This window comes from Pipistrellus hanaki (genome assembly GCF_964339955.1).
Source record: "Pipistrellus hanaki genome assembly, chromosome: 2".
In the NCBI taxonomy this organism is placed as follows: Eukaryota; Metazoa; Chordata; class Mammalia; order Chiroptera; family Vespertilionidae; genus Pipistrellus; species Pipistrellus hanaki.
Window position 1 is genome coordinate 23,138,730 of NC_140504.1, and position 14,591 is coordinate 23,153,320.

At 39.1% G+C, this 14,591-nt stretch overlaps 1 pseudogene across 1 annotated transcript in view; it reads right to left on the reverse strand.

Moving 5' to 3' along the window:
- Positions 1–3,499: 3,499 nt before the first annotated feature.
- Positions 3,500–14,591, reverse strand: part of LOC311617503 (small ribosomal subunit protein eS1-like) — a 52,255-nt pseudogene continuing 41,163 nt past the window's right edge. Inside the window, exon 2 of the transcript in view lies at positions 3,500–4,027. The product of the transcript in view is annotated as a small ribosomal subunit protein eS1-like (transcript). The remainder of the gene's footprint in view (positions 4,028–14,591) is intronic.

The following is a 14,591-nucleotide window of genomic DNA, read 5'->3' on the forward strand; positions in this document are numbered from 1 at the left end:
GTGCATAGGTGGAATCCTTCTGGGTGGCCTGCAGATATCGAGCCTCAGCTCATGCCCCAGTCTCACAGCCCCATAGCCCCATCTGGCACTCTGCCTTGGCCTGGAGTTGCCCCCTCACTTGTTCCACCAAATCACCTGAGGGGTGATCAATTGGAGCCAGGCCCTCTGCCCTACTCCCTCTGCTCCTGGGAGCCAGTTAGTGGCTCTGCCCCCCCCCGCCCCCCCCCCCCCCCCCCCGACATAGCTGGTCGCCATCTTCAGGGTGATCAGTAGGGCGATAAGTCCCCCACTCACACCGCCCACTCACATGCTCCACCATCCTGCCACAATCCCATTCTCGTTGGGGCCCTCCTGCCCACAGCCAGTGCCACATCACCAATGCCAACCATGTTCCAAACCACTCCCTGGTAGTCAGCACATGTCATAGTGAGCAGTCGAACTCTTGGTTGAATAACCACCCAAGGGGAACATTTGAATATTAGGCTTCTATTATATAAGACGAGAGGCCTGGTTCATGAAAATTCATACATTAGGGGTCGCTCAGCTCAGCCTTCCCCTTCTCACAGTCCAGGAGCCCTCAGGGGCAGAAGACAACCTGGCAATCAGGGGAAGGTGATGCCAACATCACAACTCTTCTGCTGCCACTGCTGGGAGTACAAACCTTGGCCGATTCCTGGTTACCTGCCTCAGGCTGGCCCTGGGTGTCTGTGCAGCTGCCATCCGAGGCTTGCTGCACCTTGGTCTGGCCCAAGGTGGCTGGGGCGCTGAGGGAACTGGGGGACTCCGGAGGCAGGTGCGCAGAGTGGCTGGACTCTCCTGGGGGTGGGCCCAGCTGTGCTATGCACCTGCCACCCCAGTGGGGCTGAGGGGACTGGCACCACCATCTTGTGGCTATGGGCACCGCCATCTTTGTGAGGGCATGACGGTCAATTAGGACATTCCCTCTTTATTAGATAGGACACTTCTTGAAATAATGTTCTATCTCATTGATTTTGTCCTCTTGAATCTGTCACCAACATATCAGTCTCTGGAACTGTATTTCCACTATGTGATGCTGATAAATTCAAAGTGAGACATTTTACCCAACATTTGCCTATGTGATGCTGATAAATTCAAAGTGAGACATTTTACTGAACATTTGCCTTGGAAGAAATGTGAAACTATTTGAAATAAATAACCCACAGAAGAAATGTGATTTTGGTCATGTGACATTGCTTTCTAGTGAAGTGAATATGCCAAGGTCTCTAGTGTGTAGTTTGGATCCTTCTTATTCTAATAGTTGGACAGGACTCAGATTCTGTTATTTAATTCAGTTCTTCCCAGGCTTATTTAAACAAGAGTCATTTTATGTTACATGCAGCTAAAACAAACTCAACGAATTCCGTCTATGATAGCAGCTGAAAAAAAAGTTATAATACAAACTAGAGGCTCAGTGTACCATTTAGTGCACAGGTAGGGTCCAGCCCACCTGTCCTGATTAGGGCCAATGGAACTGGGTCAGCTGGGGAAGAAGAGGATGTGAAGGTTGGCGGGCTGGCCCCACCCTCTGGTCGAACTCCCAATGGAACTCTGGGTGGAACTCCCAGTGGAGGGAACAATTTGCATATTAGCCTTTTATTATATAGGATGGGCATTGGCCAATGAACAGATGACATCCAAACACTTACCAATTGCAGATTATACACTATATAAGCTGTTATGGAGATTACAACAAAATAATACTATGTCCTATTCAGCATGTATTTTTATTTAGAAATTACAAATAAAAAGTGTGAAGGTGAGAGAGGTTACAAGACTTTCCCAGGACCTTGTGACTAGTGAGTGGCAGTGGGCTTGGTGTCTAGGTTTTCTGAATTCAACTCTTAATTATTTTTCTCACTGTATTATGTAACTATAATTATCAATTCAAACAGTTTTGAAGCATTACTTAGATTTTGATACTTAAATTTAAAGTTAAATAAAGTATAACAAATTCATCCCAATGAGCTTTTAATAAAACAATAACAATATGAAATCTATAATGCTCTAAAATTTTGTATTAGAAACTCCATTCTTGTTCTCACACCTCTTTCTTAAAAACTGCCCTTTCCATAACCCTTAAGTGTGCAGCCGTGTGTTTCACATAAACTCAATCCTTTGGCCTTAGTTTATAGAATCAGGGACAAATGTCTAGCTTAATCCAGGCCTATCTGTTTCTCTCTACCAGGAATTGTGATTTAAAGCATACACACTAAGTTCCAGGCATAGGACCTGTACGAGCAAGTAGATTCAGGAGCTGAGATGGCAGTTTGGGTTGGACATTAAGACAATATACAGCGGAAACCGGTTTGGCTCAATGGATAGAGTGTCAGCCTGCAGACTGAAAGGTCCCAGGTTCGATTCCGGTTAAGGGCATGTACCTTGGTTGCAGGCACATCCCAATTAGGGGGTGTGCAGGAGGCAGCTGATCGATGTTTCTCTCTCATCGATGTTTCTAACTATCCCTCTCTCTTCTTATCTGTAAAAAATCAATAATAATAATAAAAAAGACAATGTCCAAATTCTCTGAATCAGCAGAGAATTCTAATCTGTAAAAGTAAAGAAGGTGAGCAGAGAAAAGCAGAAATGACCGACCATTCAACCTCCTAGAAGAGAGGGAGAAATTAAGTGGAAGTAGATGCTGCTGTTACTGTCTGTCTACTTCCCAGGTCTCTTTCCATGGAAGATGCAGCTTTACTTGCTGTTCTCAAGTTCTGTGCAAAACCCCTATATCCTTCCTCCGAATCCCCTTTCAGTGGAAATGGCCTTCTGTAATAATATGTGGCCTGCTTATGAAAACATTTAACAATTTTTGGCAAGTGACACTAAAATGTAATATATATTCACCTAGCAATAATAAGTGAAATACGAGTTTATGTCTCTACAGGTTTTATTTTAAGTGACATTTGATTGTATCTTCAATCTCATATACATAAATATTGATTTATTTTTAATAGATATTTATGAAATGATTCATGAAGTAATTTCCTATTATTGAGGCATTACAAAGCAAATGAAGCATATATAGCTTTGGCAAACCATAAATATTGATTGCAGGTTGGCAGTTCTCCAGACAAAGTAATCATGATCCTCTCTGTATTAATTGTCTGGGGCTGTCAAAAAAAATATAGGCAAGTTTGATGACTTTAAACAATAGTAAATTTATTACCTTATAAGTTATTGAGGCTAGAAGTCCAAATCTCTCTGAAGGTCCCAGCAGAGGAATGGTTCCATGTCTGTCTCTTAGTTTCTGCTATTGCTGCCAAGCTTTGTATACAAATCACTTCAGTCTGTGCCTCTGTTATAATATGGTATTCTCTGTCTGTCTCCATCTGTCTCTTCTCATAAGGACATCAGTCGTATTAAATTAGGGTGGGCCCAACTTAATTTATCCCCGCCCCCCCCAAATATAATCTGTCACCATTAAAAGTCTGAATTTTCAACAAATTCTTGGACTGGAGGCTCATACTCATCAGTTTATTCAACTTAGCCCCTGCTCATCCCCAGTAGCTTTTTAAAACTGCTACCTTCACTATTAATCTCCAGGAGTTTTCTTAATTCAAACTTTGGCTTCTTCAGCATTTGACTTTTCTTATACAGATATCATGGAGTGAATAAATGGATTGTCAAGTCTTTTCTATATCTTTTCCAATGCTAGCAGGAATCAATTTATTGACCACTTCTTTCAAGTCATTTGTCTGCACCTCTTGGGTCCTGATTTTCATCACCTCCTTCCAAATTTGGCAGGCCTATTGCTGCTGCGCATAAAAGGCTTTCTGAATTTGATTATTGTGTGTTTCAGTGAAACCAACACAGAACAGACAAAGCAAATAAGCATCAGTAATCTTGACATCAACATGTACTTCAATCATGGTCTGCCATTTTTTTGGGTCCTTGAACCATTTTTTTTCCATGGGTAAGATCCATGCCAGGAAAATTAGTCAGGCAGTGTTTGCTTTGGACATCCTCAGCAATTATATTAAATTTTCTAAATGCAACTTCATCTGTTCTGTGAATCAGACATCATTCCTTGTGATAAGAACTATAAGAATAGGTGATATGACCTGGAAAGAAATGAAAGTCGGATGTGTTAGGATAAACAGAAAAACAGTAATACAGTCAAGCTAGAATTGAAATAAATAAAAAAGGCAATGTTGAAAACAGGAATGTATAGGACAGGCATGAGAAAATCAAGTAAAATGAATTTAGGGAAATGGTAACTATGGAAAGGAAAGGAGATTTTAGTAAACATAATGGAGTTCTTGAAGGAACGATGGAAAAGTATATTAAAGGTTACAGAAGAAAGCTTTCCTCAGACGGAGTCTTATAAAAAGTTGATCCAGGTGCATGCAACACTGATTCATCCTGGTTAATCTTTTTGGACTTTAAAGATTTCTTGGGGGCATTTGGGCCACAAATCACATACAGGAAGGGAAAATCTCCATAATAGCATTTGATGTGAGAAGGCAGTGACAAATTCTACAAAAGTGCTTGGCAATAGTCATATTTTGCAATATGCACAAATACATGGGATATAGTGTTTGTGAGCTCTTCTTTAAAACAATTTAAACTTTGTAGTTAAGCAGAAATCCTTAATATTGATTCAAATCCTTATTTTTCCACAAATTTTGTGCTTTGGGGTCTTTGAAAATAAATCTCTCCTATCCCTAGATGAGGCTCTTCTATCTTGTCTTATTCTTCTAGAAAAGCTTACATGCTTTAATCCATGCTTAATCTTTTGCATACTATGTCTAGTAAAGACTGTTTGCTGCAGAGAATGTTAGTTCTCCCAATAACAATTCTAAGCAATCTATAATCATTTCTCATTGCTCTGTGTTATCATCATTACCATAATTTCAAATATATCAATTACATATCAATTAAAATTGTATATCCTGTTCCATTTGTTTCTCTGCATGATATTTCACACTACATCCATTAATTGGTCTTTGCATTGTGGCTTACTATAAAGAATGTGTCTCTGTTATTATTTTATTTTTAAATTCAAATTAGCTCTTTATGTACTTTTTTCTTGTTTTTTTACAAGGAGCAATGTGTATTCCAGCCAAAATTTTGATTGTAAGAGTATTGAATTTGTAGATAAACTTGGAGGAATTGCTATTTTTTTTGGTGTTAAATCATATCTCTATTGAATGTTATATCTTTTCATTGCTAAAATACTAATTTATGATTTTTGTTAGAGTTTTAACATTTTCTTTACATCTTTCATCTTAAAAATTAAATTTGCATAACATGTCTTCTATATTTTTTCTATCAGAAAATTGTCAGAGTAAAGTTGACCCTTGAACTCTGTGAATTATTTTCAATTAACATAAAGTGTGCCCTCCGTATATTTAGTTTTGAGTCCACAGAGCCAACCAATTGTGGATGTGGGGGACAACTGCATGTCTTATATTGCACTATCTAATAAAAGATCAATATGCAAATTGACAATCACACCAAGACACAAAATGGCCTCCCCCATGTGGTCAAAGATGGCTGCCCCCATGTGGACACAAGATGGCTGCCACAAGATGATCTGCAAGAGAGGGCAGTTGTGGAAAGTTAGGGGTGACAAGGCCAGCAGTTGGGGGTGACCAGGCCAGCAAGAGAGAGCAGTTGAGGGGGCCATGCCTGCAGGTGAGGGGAGTTAGGAGGCAGCAGTCCTGGATTGTGAGAGGAATGTCCTACCATTGGGATTGGGCATAAAAGGGCAGTTGGACATTCCTCAAGGGGTCCCAAATTGGAGAGGGTGCAGGCTGGGCTGAGGGACACCCACCCTGTGCATGGATTTCATGCACTGGGCCTCTAGTTTTACATAAGGGATTTGAGCATCTATAGATTTTCTTTATCCATGGGGGTCCTTGAACCAATTTCCTGCTATACCAAGGGCATTGTGTGGTTATGATTTTGTGAAGTTAGAAGTTATATGTGGATTTTTTACTGCACAGTGCATGGTGCCTCTAACACCCTTATTGTTTAAGTTTAACTCTATGTAAATATTTGGCAGAGATAATAATAAATGTATTAACATTTATTTCTCAAACCAAATATATTTCTTCCACTAAAAATATTATGTCTTTCTAAAATAATCTTAATAACTATAGAAAAATCTAGAAAAATACCAAAACACATGAAAATAAAACAAAATTTATCTATAATTTCTACAAGCAGATATAAATTTCCTATTTTTATAGATTCAAAATAATAGCATACTTTTAATACTATTCTTAAATTTGAAAATTCAAGGCACTTCAAACATAGTGGCTCTAATTCCAGGTTATTTTTATAAGATGGTTATAATTTTTCTTTCCTTCTAAAAAGTAACAGCTTAAGTTACTGTGACATTCCATAAGAGAAATAGTACAGGAATGATATTATGCCACATATAGCCAAATTGAGCCATAATTAGTTGGTTTCTGGTGCTTTATAAGCATTCACATTCAATGCAGATGATTGGCTAGGTTATAAGAAAAAAACAAAGAATGGCATGCAGTCCTGAAATGTAAAATTACGTCAAGTCAAAACAAATAAAAACGTTATAATGAATCATGTCACCTTTCCTATGTTATAAATTTGTGAGAATAAAAGCTTAAAGGTCTAGTGATAGATACATTTTTAACTTTTAACCATGGAATTGCTATTAATTATGAATTTCTTTTGATGAAAAGATCAAATAGTATGGGTATAGAAAAACATATTTACAATCTGTATTATACTAGAACTCTGACACTTATTTTAACATTTGAATGGAGTTTCTAGTGGTTTAGCTTTATTTTTTGTTTGTTTTGAAAAATTGCCACATATGTATAACTTGAATAATAAAACTATATATATATATATATATACATACACACACATATATGTATATGTATATGTATATATATATAAAACATGAATAATAAAACTATACATCATAACTATTTCTTTTATCTAAATTTTTATACTGTATAAACACTCTTACTATTCCCTTGGGATATGTTTCTCAACAGCTCAAAAAATGTGTTAGAAACACTGTTAGAGGCTTAGATGTCCTCTTTCTTTTTCTTCTTATCTATTTTTGAATCATGACTGACAGCTGCTATCAGAGATAAGTTGTCATTCATAGTGTATGAAATTTAGAATCATTTTATCAATAAATAAATATTTGGGCATTTTGATGTTTACCACAACAAAACAGCCATCCCTGACCAAAAGTCATTGAAGACTGGAGACCTACCTTTTAAAAAGGAACAAAAAGTACTATGTATTTAGAACAAACATCTAAAAGATAGACTGAACAAAAGAAAATACTTTGAAGGAATAAATTCTATAGAAAGCAAAAACACAAGTCATAAAGGAAAACGTTAATTTGCTTACAATTAATACAAGGCTTTTACATTTATTTTTATTTATGAAACACAGGATACTATAAACAAAAGGGCGAGCCACAGAAAGGAAACAATTTTTCTAAAGCACACAAACAAGGTGGTTTTGCTGTCCAGAATTGACAAAAATTTCTCTGTTAGTTAAGGACAAAAAAAAAAAAAAAAAAAAAAAAGTAAATAGCAGTATGTTGCTAAAGCAGTGAATCAGGAAGTGCACATACAGGAAAACCAAATGGCCAGTAAACATATTTTGCTCCAACTCATGACTAATCTTACTAGATTAAAATAAAAAAAAAAAACATTCCAATATTGGGCACTGATTTAAAAACAGGAATTCTTATTTGCTGATGAGCAGGCTGGATAACATTGTAGTCAGAACCTGGGTCAGGGCATCCGACTCTAGTGTTTCAAAACTGTTACAACCTTATAGTTTTGTCCCTGGAGCAAGCTACTTTATCTAACTGGCAAGCAACTCCCAGTGGGTCTGCTGCATATCTGCAGATCTTGTGAGGGGAGCACTTTGCTTAGAACCATCTTTTCAAGGATGCTTGTATAGTAAACAGCCTTTGAAGATACAGTGTCTTCCTCTGGAGCAAGGGGCAGGCATGCTCACAGAATATTAGTAATGGTTTCCTTAGCTCACTGTTCCTCTTGTAGGAGAAATCTACTGCATGTGCAGGTATTGTATTATCTGACCCTCCTTGCGAAGCCCTGTGGGAACTGGGTTTAGGGAGTTGGTGCTAATATGCTGGGTACTACTATTACTACGAGCAATAAACTGTCTTACCCAGGAGTCTCTTGTCTTCTCCATGTGTCTGTGAATCTTTGGCCAGCTAACTTTTTAGCTTTTAAGTAAGGTGAACTCTCAGACCTTCACAGTCCTTTGCAAATGTCTCTTTGCCTAATTTATTTTTCTCATCTGTAATGGAGTGTGTGTGTGTTTGGGGGGGGGGGGAGAGAGAGAGAGAGAGAGAGAGAGAGAGAGAGAGAGAGAGAGAGAGAGAGAGAGAGAGAGAGAGAGAGATTTTCTATACATAGGACATTACTTTTTTTTTTTAATCTGAATTGAAATGTGAAATGTTTAAAAGAGTATTTGGTATAGAGAAAATGCTTAATCTGTTTCTGTGTATAGGAAATTCACAACAATACAAAGCATTACTATATATTTTTTATAGCTGTATACATATGTAATAATAGGTTTTAAAAATATGCCTAATGGACTTCAAATAAATTGTAGTCATTCATTCTGGGAAGGCAAGAGGGGGTTAAATTTTTTCATAGGGTGCCTCAATTCTGTCTATTATGTTTTAAAAATTATCTCTATAGCAAATCGAAAAATAAATATGTTAAGATTTTAAAAGGCCAGATGTTGTATACATAGTTTTTCATTTTGTTGCCTGTATTTTAAAAACACTTTATATCCTTAGTTGGTTTGGCTCAGTGGATAGGGCATCTGCTTAGGGATTGAATGGTCCCAGGTTCAATTCCAGTTGAGGGCACATGCCTGGTTTGTGAGCTCAGCTCCTAGTAGGGGGTGTGCAAGAGGCAGCCAATCAAGGATTCTCTCTCATCATTGATCTTTCTCTCTCTCTCTCTCTCCCTCTCCCTTTCTCTCTGAGTTCAATAAAAATATATATATTTTAAATGATGCTGTGGGATGTCTCAAGGTTAGGTTACAGGAACTGTGAAGCTCCTACCCCATTTTCTGGAATACTCATTCTTGGAACCCTGAGCCATCATGGAGACAGACACACCACTCAGGATCTTGCTGTGATTAAGTCAAATGTTGGTATGTTGAGTCACCCCAGCCAGACAGGTGAGAGAAGAAGCCTACCTTATTCCTGCCCTCAGCCATTTAGTCATTTTCCCCCTCCCACTCCTGTCCCCCCTGAGACCCTTGACATAGTGTATCAGTGGCAAGCCATCAACACTATGTCCTCTTTCTGTTCCTGTGGACATAATATAATGGTTTTTGTTACTCACTAAGTTTGCATATATTTGTATGTGGCAATAGATAGAATCAAGCTCCTCTTTAAATACCTGGTTTGATAGGTACAATGGTGGTATAGCTGAGGTGAGTACATGCATGATTTAAACATATTCAATATTTGTTCAAAGAACAGGAGGAGTCCTACACACAATATAATTAGCACAATAGATGGATAAGAATGGAAGAAAATAATCGAAGAAACAGAAAACATATTCATAGCTGTATTGAACATGTTAATGTAGCTAGACACGGAATAACTGTCAGGAAATAAGGAGGACATTTTGTGATCAAATATCTTCGAACCAAGATGATCATAAGTGAAATGCTTAAGCATTTCATTATTACAGGCAAGGACACAAATAGGCCAATTTATTTCATAGACCAGGGTTGAATCAGGTTTTATTTTGGAGTGTTTGAGACTTTAGAATTTTCAGCACTTGAAATTATATAGACAGTGTGTACCAAAACATGTCCACACACATTGATTAATTATAAAGGCAATGTTTATTAAAATACACTTCATTTTCAAAATTGAGCTATCAGCTGTTAAGTGTGCATATTTTTTTGTGGATTGCTTGTTTTGCTTTTAATAGGTGGTTGGTAACAGGTGTCCTGTGAGTTTTCCAGTTTGAAATGTATCCTGAATCACACTTGACCAAAGAGATTTATATATCTTATCATTTTATATTGAATGCATTCTGAATTGCTTTCACTGAATAGCTCTATTTTCTGTTTTCAGCCAGCAAAGCTTTAAAATAGAGCTTTTTAAATTTTATATGATGGTGGCATCTCAGGTGCTGTTGTGGACACTGGGTAATATGTAATGAATACCCGCAAGAGAAATGTCGCCCACACTTTATTACCAGCAAAAGATGCATTTCTTCTGAATAAATGAGCCCATGGTGTCATTGAGGTTATTCTTCACCATTTTCTTTGACCACAGAGAGTGAAGAACCAAATTTTGGCCCCAAATGAAAATGTGTACAGGAGCATTTGTTCTTTTAAAAATTTTTGTTAACTATTCGATTTCTTTTTTTTTTTTTTACTTTATTCTAAATGCTTTGCTTTTTTTTTTTTTTTATCCTGCTATCAAACAATATTAGCACTGCCTCAAATTCACTTTTGCAATGATTTTCAGAAGGAAGAGTGACAAAAGAAAGGAAACCTAAAGTACATTAAGCCTGGTTTTGCTTACTACTCTTTATGAAAATATGGACAAAGTACACAATGTTAAGAGAAAAATCACATAAATAATTTAAGGGATCAAGGAAAATAAATACAAAGGACAAGAGAAATCAGGGAACTGTAAGAGAAAAGTAATAGACAACTTACTTTCTCCATTTAAACACATAGAAGTTTTTGCAAAGTCTTCTAATCTTTTATACGCTACATCTGTGACCTTGGGCGCTTAAATAAAAGGAAATCATGAATGATGGGTCATTGATGGCAATGAATAGAATTAGAATGTAGGTGAAGATTTTGTGCCAAGAGCAAAAGGTCTCAAGAAATGTAGAATTTTTGACCTAGCTGCTAACACTAGGAAATATATAGCTGGCCAGTATGAATAAAAAATGAGGGGATTTTTCATGAGATTGAAAAGGATGAATGACATTGTGAGAGGAATTCTGATTTGTCTGCTCTTATTTCCTGACCCTTGCATGTGCTGAGGGAGACATTGGGAACTTGAGGTTGGAGTAATGAGCATTAGAAAAATGCTATAATGGATGCTAGATCCTCTGGGAGAATCAAGGTTCCTGGCAGGGAAAAGAGAACGAGAATATTGTATAAAAAAGAAAGAACGAAAGATTTGAGGAAACTTGCTGATGGTACAGAGCTGCATAGAAGCATTATGAAGGAATATTAGTAGGAGGTAGGGATAGACAATATCACAAGAGAAAAGAAAAGGTATGTAGGGTAAGAGAAGAAGCAAGTTAGGCAATAGAAGTGGCTAAAATTGTGACAAGTGACCAAGGAGGTGGGTGTCCTAGGTGTAGATAGAATTAAGTGGCCTATGGGGATTGGAATAAAACTCTATATAAACATATTTTTGGTGCTAGGACTGTTGTCAGAGAGAGGCTGGTTTTCACCTTTAGCTTGTTCCCTACCTGATGGCTCATTTAAGACTAACATGAGCGCTGGGAGGAACACTGCTTTTATCAGCCTCTCTCTAGCATATTGATGATCAATGGCCTTCAGTAGGCCTTATTGATGGAGGAAGCTTAATCAGTTGGTTAAGAAGGACATACAATTTATTTCTTGTAGCACAGGAAGAATGAGATGATTTTGTTGTAATTAGCCAACACTATTTAGTATTTATTATGGACAAAGAACTAGGTTGTGCTCTTAGATTGATACCTAGGGCAACCATTTTTTAAAATTGCTAAAAATCCTAAAGTTAGAATTATTTACAAGTAAGAGTCTAGAGTCAAATAAGATCTAGAAGGTCATAAAGACCTTCATAAAATAATAAAAATTAGGACTAATAATAAAATGCAAGAACTACGTCTGTCTTTAAAAGGGCTATTTCGGTGACTCCACAGTATGTTTTTTATTTCTTGACTTTTGACGGAGTGTCTCAATTTGAGCTGAGATAACAGAATTATAGACTGGGTGGCTTAAAAGACAGGAATTTATTTCTCACAGTTCTGAGGCTGGAGATCTCCAAGTATCCAAACACAGAGGGTGCCAGTGTGGTCAGCTTCTGGTGAAAGCCCTTGTCCTGATTTGCAGATGAAGGCCTTGCTGTATCTGCCTATGGGTCTGTGTGTGTGTGTGTGAGAGAGAGAGAGAGAAAGAGATCAATAGTCTCTCTCCTTATTCTTCTTAAAGGGCTCTGCTCTCATGACCCATTTACCTTCCAAAGTCCCCACCTCCAGACACCAACACATTGGGGATTAGGACTTCAACATATGGATTTGGGAGGAAACATTCAGTCCATAGCACAGAGTGCCTAATCATTATGATGCTAAAATTTTAAATTTTACTGCAATTGCGCTTTTCTGTAATATAACTTTCATCAAATCTTTGTTGTTTGTATTTATTGTAATAATATATAACATACATTGTACAGTATACTTATATATTTTATAATATAATAAAACAGAATATAAAATGAATGTAATGTAAATAAAATAAATAATTAAATAATATGTATACCAGTATCCTAATATATAAAAACCCTGGGTCCATCACATCCACAATGACCAGGAGCTTGACCAACTGGAAGTCAGTCCTGCAGTCAGCACTGGGTTGCCTTGAGACCCAGCAGTGACTGCTGAGGGGGGTGTGAATCAGGCCTGGAGAGAGGCCTGAAGAGAGAAACAGAGTCTGATTCATAGCATCTGTGGCAGCTGTTCAGTAGCATTTACCTCTCTCTTTCTTTCAGGGCCTGGTCAGCAGCTGTGGCTCCATTTCTCTCCAGGGCTTCACTGGGGCTGCTGATCAGCCCCATGTTTTTGATCAGGCTCCTTTGATAGGCACAGAGACACTGACTGGCATAGAAACTGGCCAATCAGAACCAAATCTGGGTCATCTGTGAGAAGCCAATGGCTGCCTAGGAGATGGAGCTTTTGACACTGACTGGCATAGAAACTGACCAATCAGAACCAAATTAGCCAGCAGAGGAGGGGAGTTGGGGGCAAGATTTGACTCACAGGAGAGGGCAGTTAGGGGTGATCAGGCAGGCAGAGGCAGTTAGGGGCTATCAGGCTGACAGGTGGTGGTCGTTGGTCACAATTTAATGCCCAGGGGTCTTGATCCAGCATCTAGAAGGGTTGAAACCTGGAGAAAGGGCTATTCATAGATTAAATATGAGTCCAGAGACAAAACATAATTTTGAAAGGCATTATGGGGATGCAGAGGAGCTTGGCTAAAGAAATCAAGTTGTCCTTGTCTCAGGACCCCTTGCTTTTTTATTAACACACATTGTGTTAAGGCACTTCAATGGATAGGATTTCATACAGAATCCATTGTCAGATTGGGGAATTGTCTTTGGCTGTTTAGGTGTTTGGCCAACAGGAGGCAATAACATGTAGATTAAGATGCCCTGAGCTATCAGGCAGCAAACAATCAATTTAATGCATCCTTTTCAGGTATGGGGAAATGTCTTCAGCCATTCCACCAGACGATAACATGTATGACTCAGCCCTTATTGAGTCTCCAAGTTCCATCAATCTTTCGATGAAATTCTTGCAATTATGACACCCTGGAACTAGCTCTGGCAGGCAGGGAAGGACAGTTTGGGGTGATATCAGGCTGGCAGAGGAGGGTAGTTGGGGCGAGATAAGGCCAGCAGGAGAGGGCAGCTGGGGATGATCGGGCTGGCAGGGGAGCAGTTAGGTGTTAATCAGGCTGGCAGACAGGCACGCAGTAGGAGCCAGCAGTACTGGATTGTTAGAGGGATGTCAAAGTGCCAGGGTGGCTGAGGGATACACCCCCCGTGCATGAATTTTGTGCACCAGACCTCTAGTATTTATATAAATTTAGAAGGTACCTGCATCTACAAGTGTTTTATACCAATACAAAGGCCTGGTGCATGAAATTTGTGCATGGGGCAGGAGTCCACTCAGCCCTGCTTGCACCCTCTCCAATCCAGGACCCCTCAGGGGACGTCTGATTGTCTCTCACAATCCAGAACTGCCTGCCTGCCTGATTGATCCTGACCCCTTTGCTTGCCTGCCTGACCTCACTTAACTACCTCTGCCTGCCCGTCTGATCACCCCCAAGTGCTCCCCTGCTGGTCTGATCACCACTAACTTTCTCTGCCTCAGCCCGCATTGGGACCCGGGATTTCCTCCACCTGCCAATTGCAAGCACCCAGGATCCAGGCTGGTTTTGCCTGGGCCAGCTGTAGCTGCAGGAGACCGTGGGTGTGCTGCTTTGCCCGGGCCACAGTTGCAGGTGCTGATGCTGGCACCTGGGACTGCAAGGGGAGTAGCTTGTCTCTCTCCCAGCCCACAGGTGCAGCCGTTTGGTGCCTGGGACCATGGAGTGGGCTGCTTGTCCCTCTTCTGGGCTTCAACCCCAGCTTCTGACACCCAGGACCATGGTGCAGGTGGCTTGTCTCTCTCCTGGCTGTAGCCTGGTTGGTCCCCATTCCTCTCTTCCCAGTGTTGAGTGTCTGAGCCATTAAGGTGTGACTTCATGAGGGCATGATGATCATTGCATATTAGCTCTTTATTATCTAGGATTATATATGATATGGATATGCTTAGAAT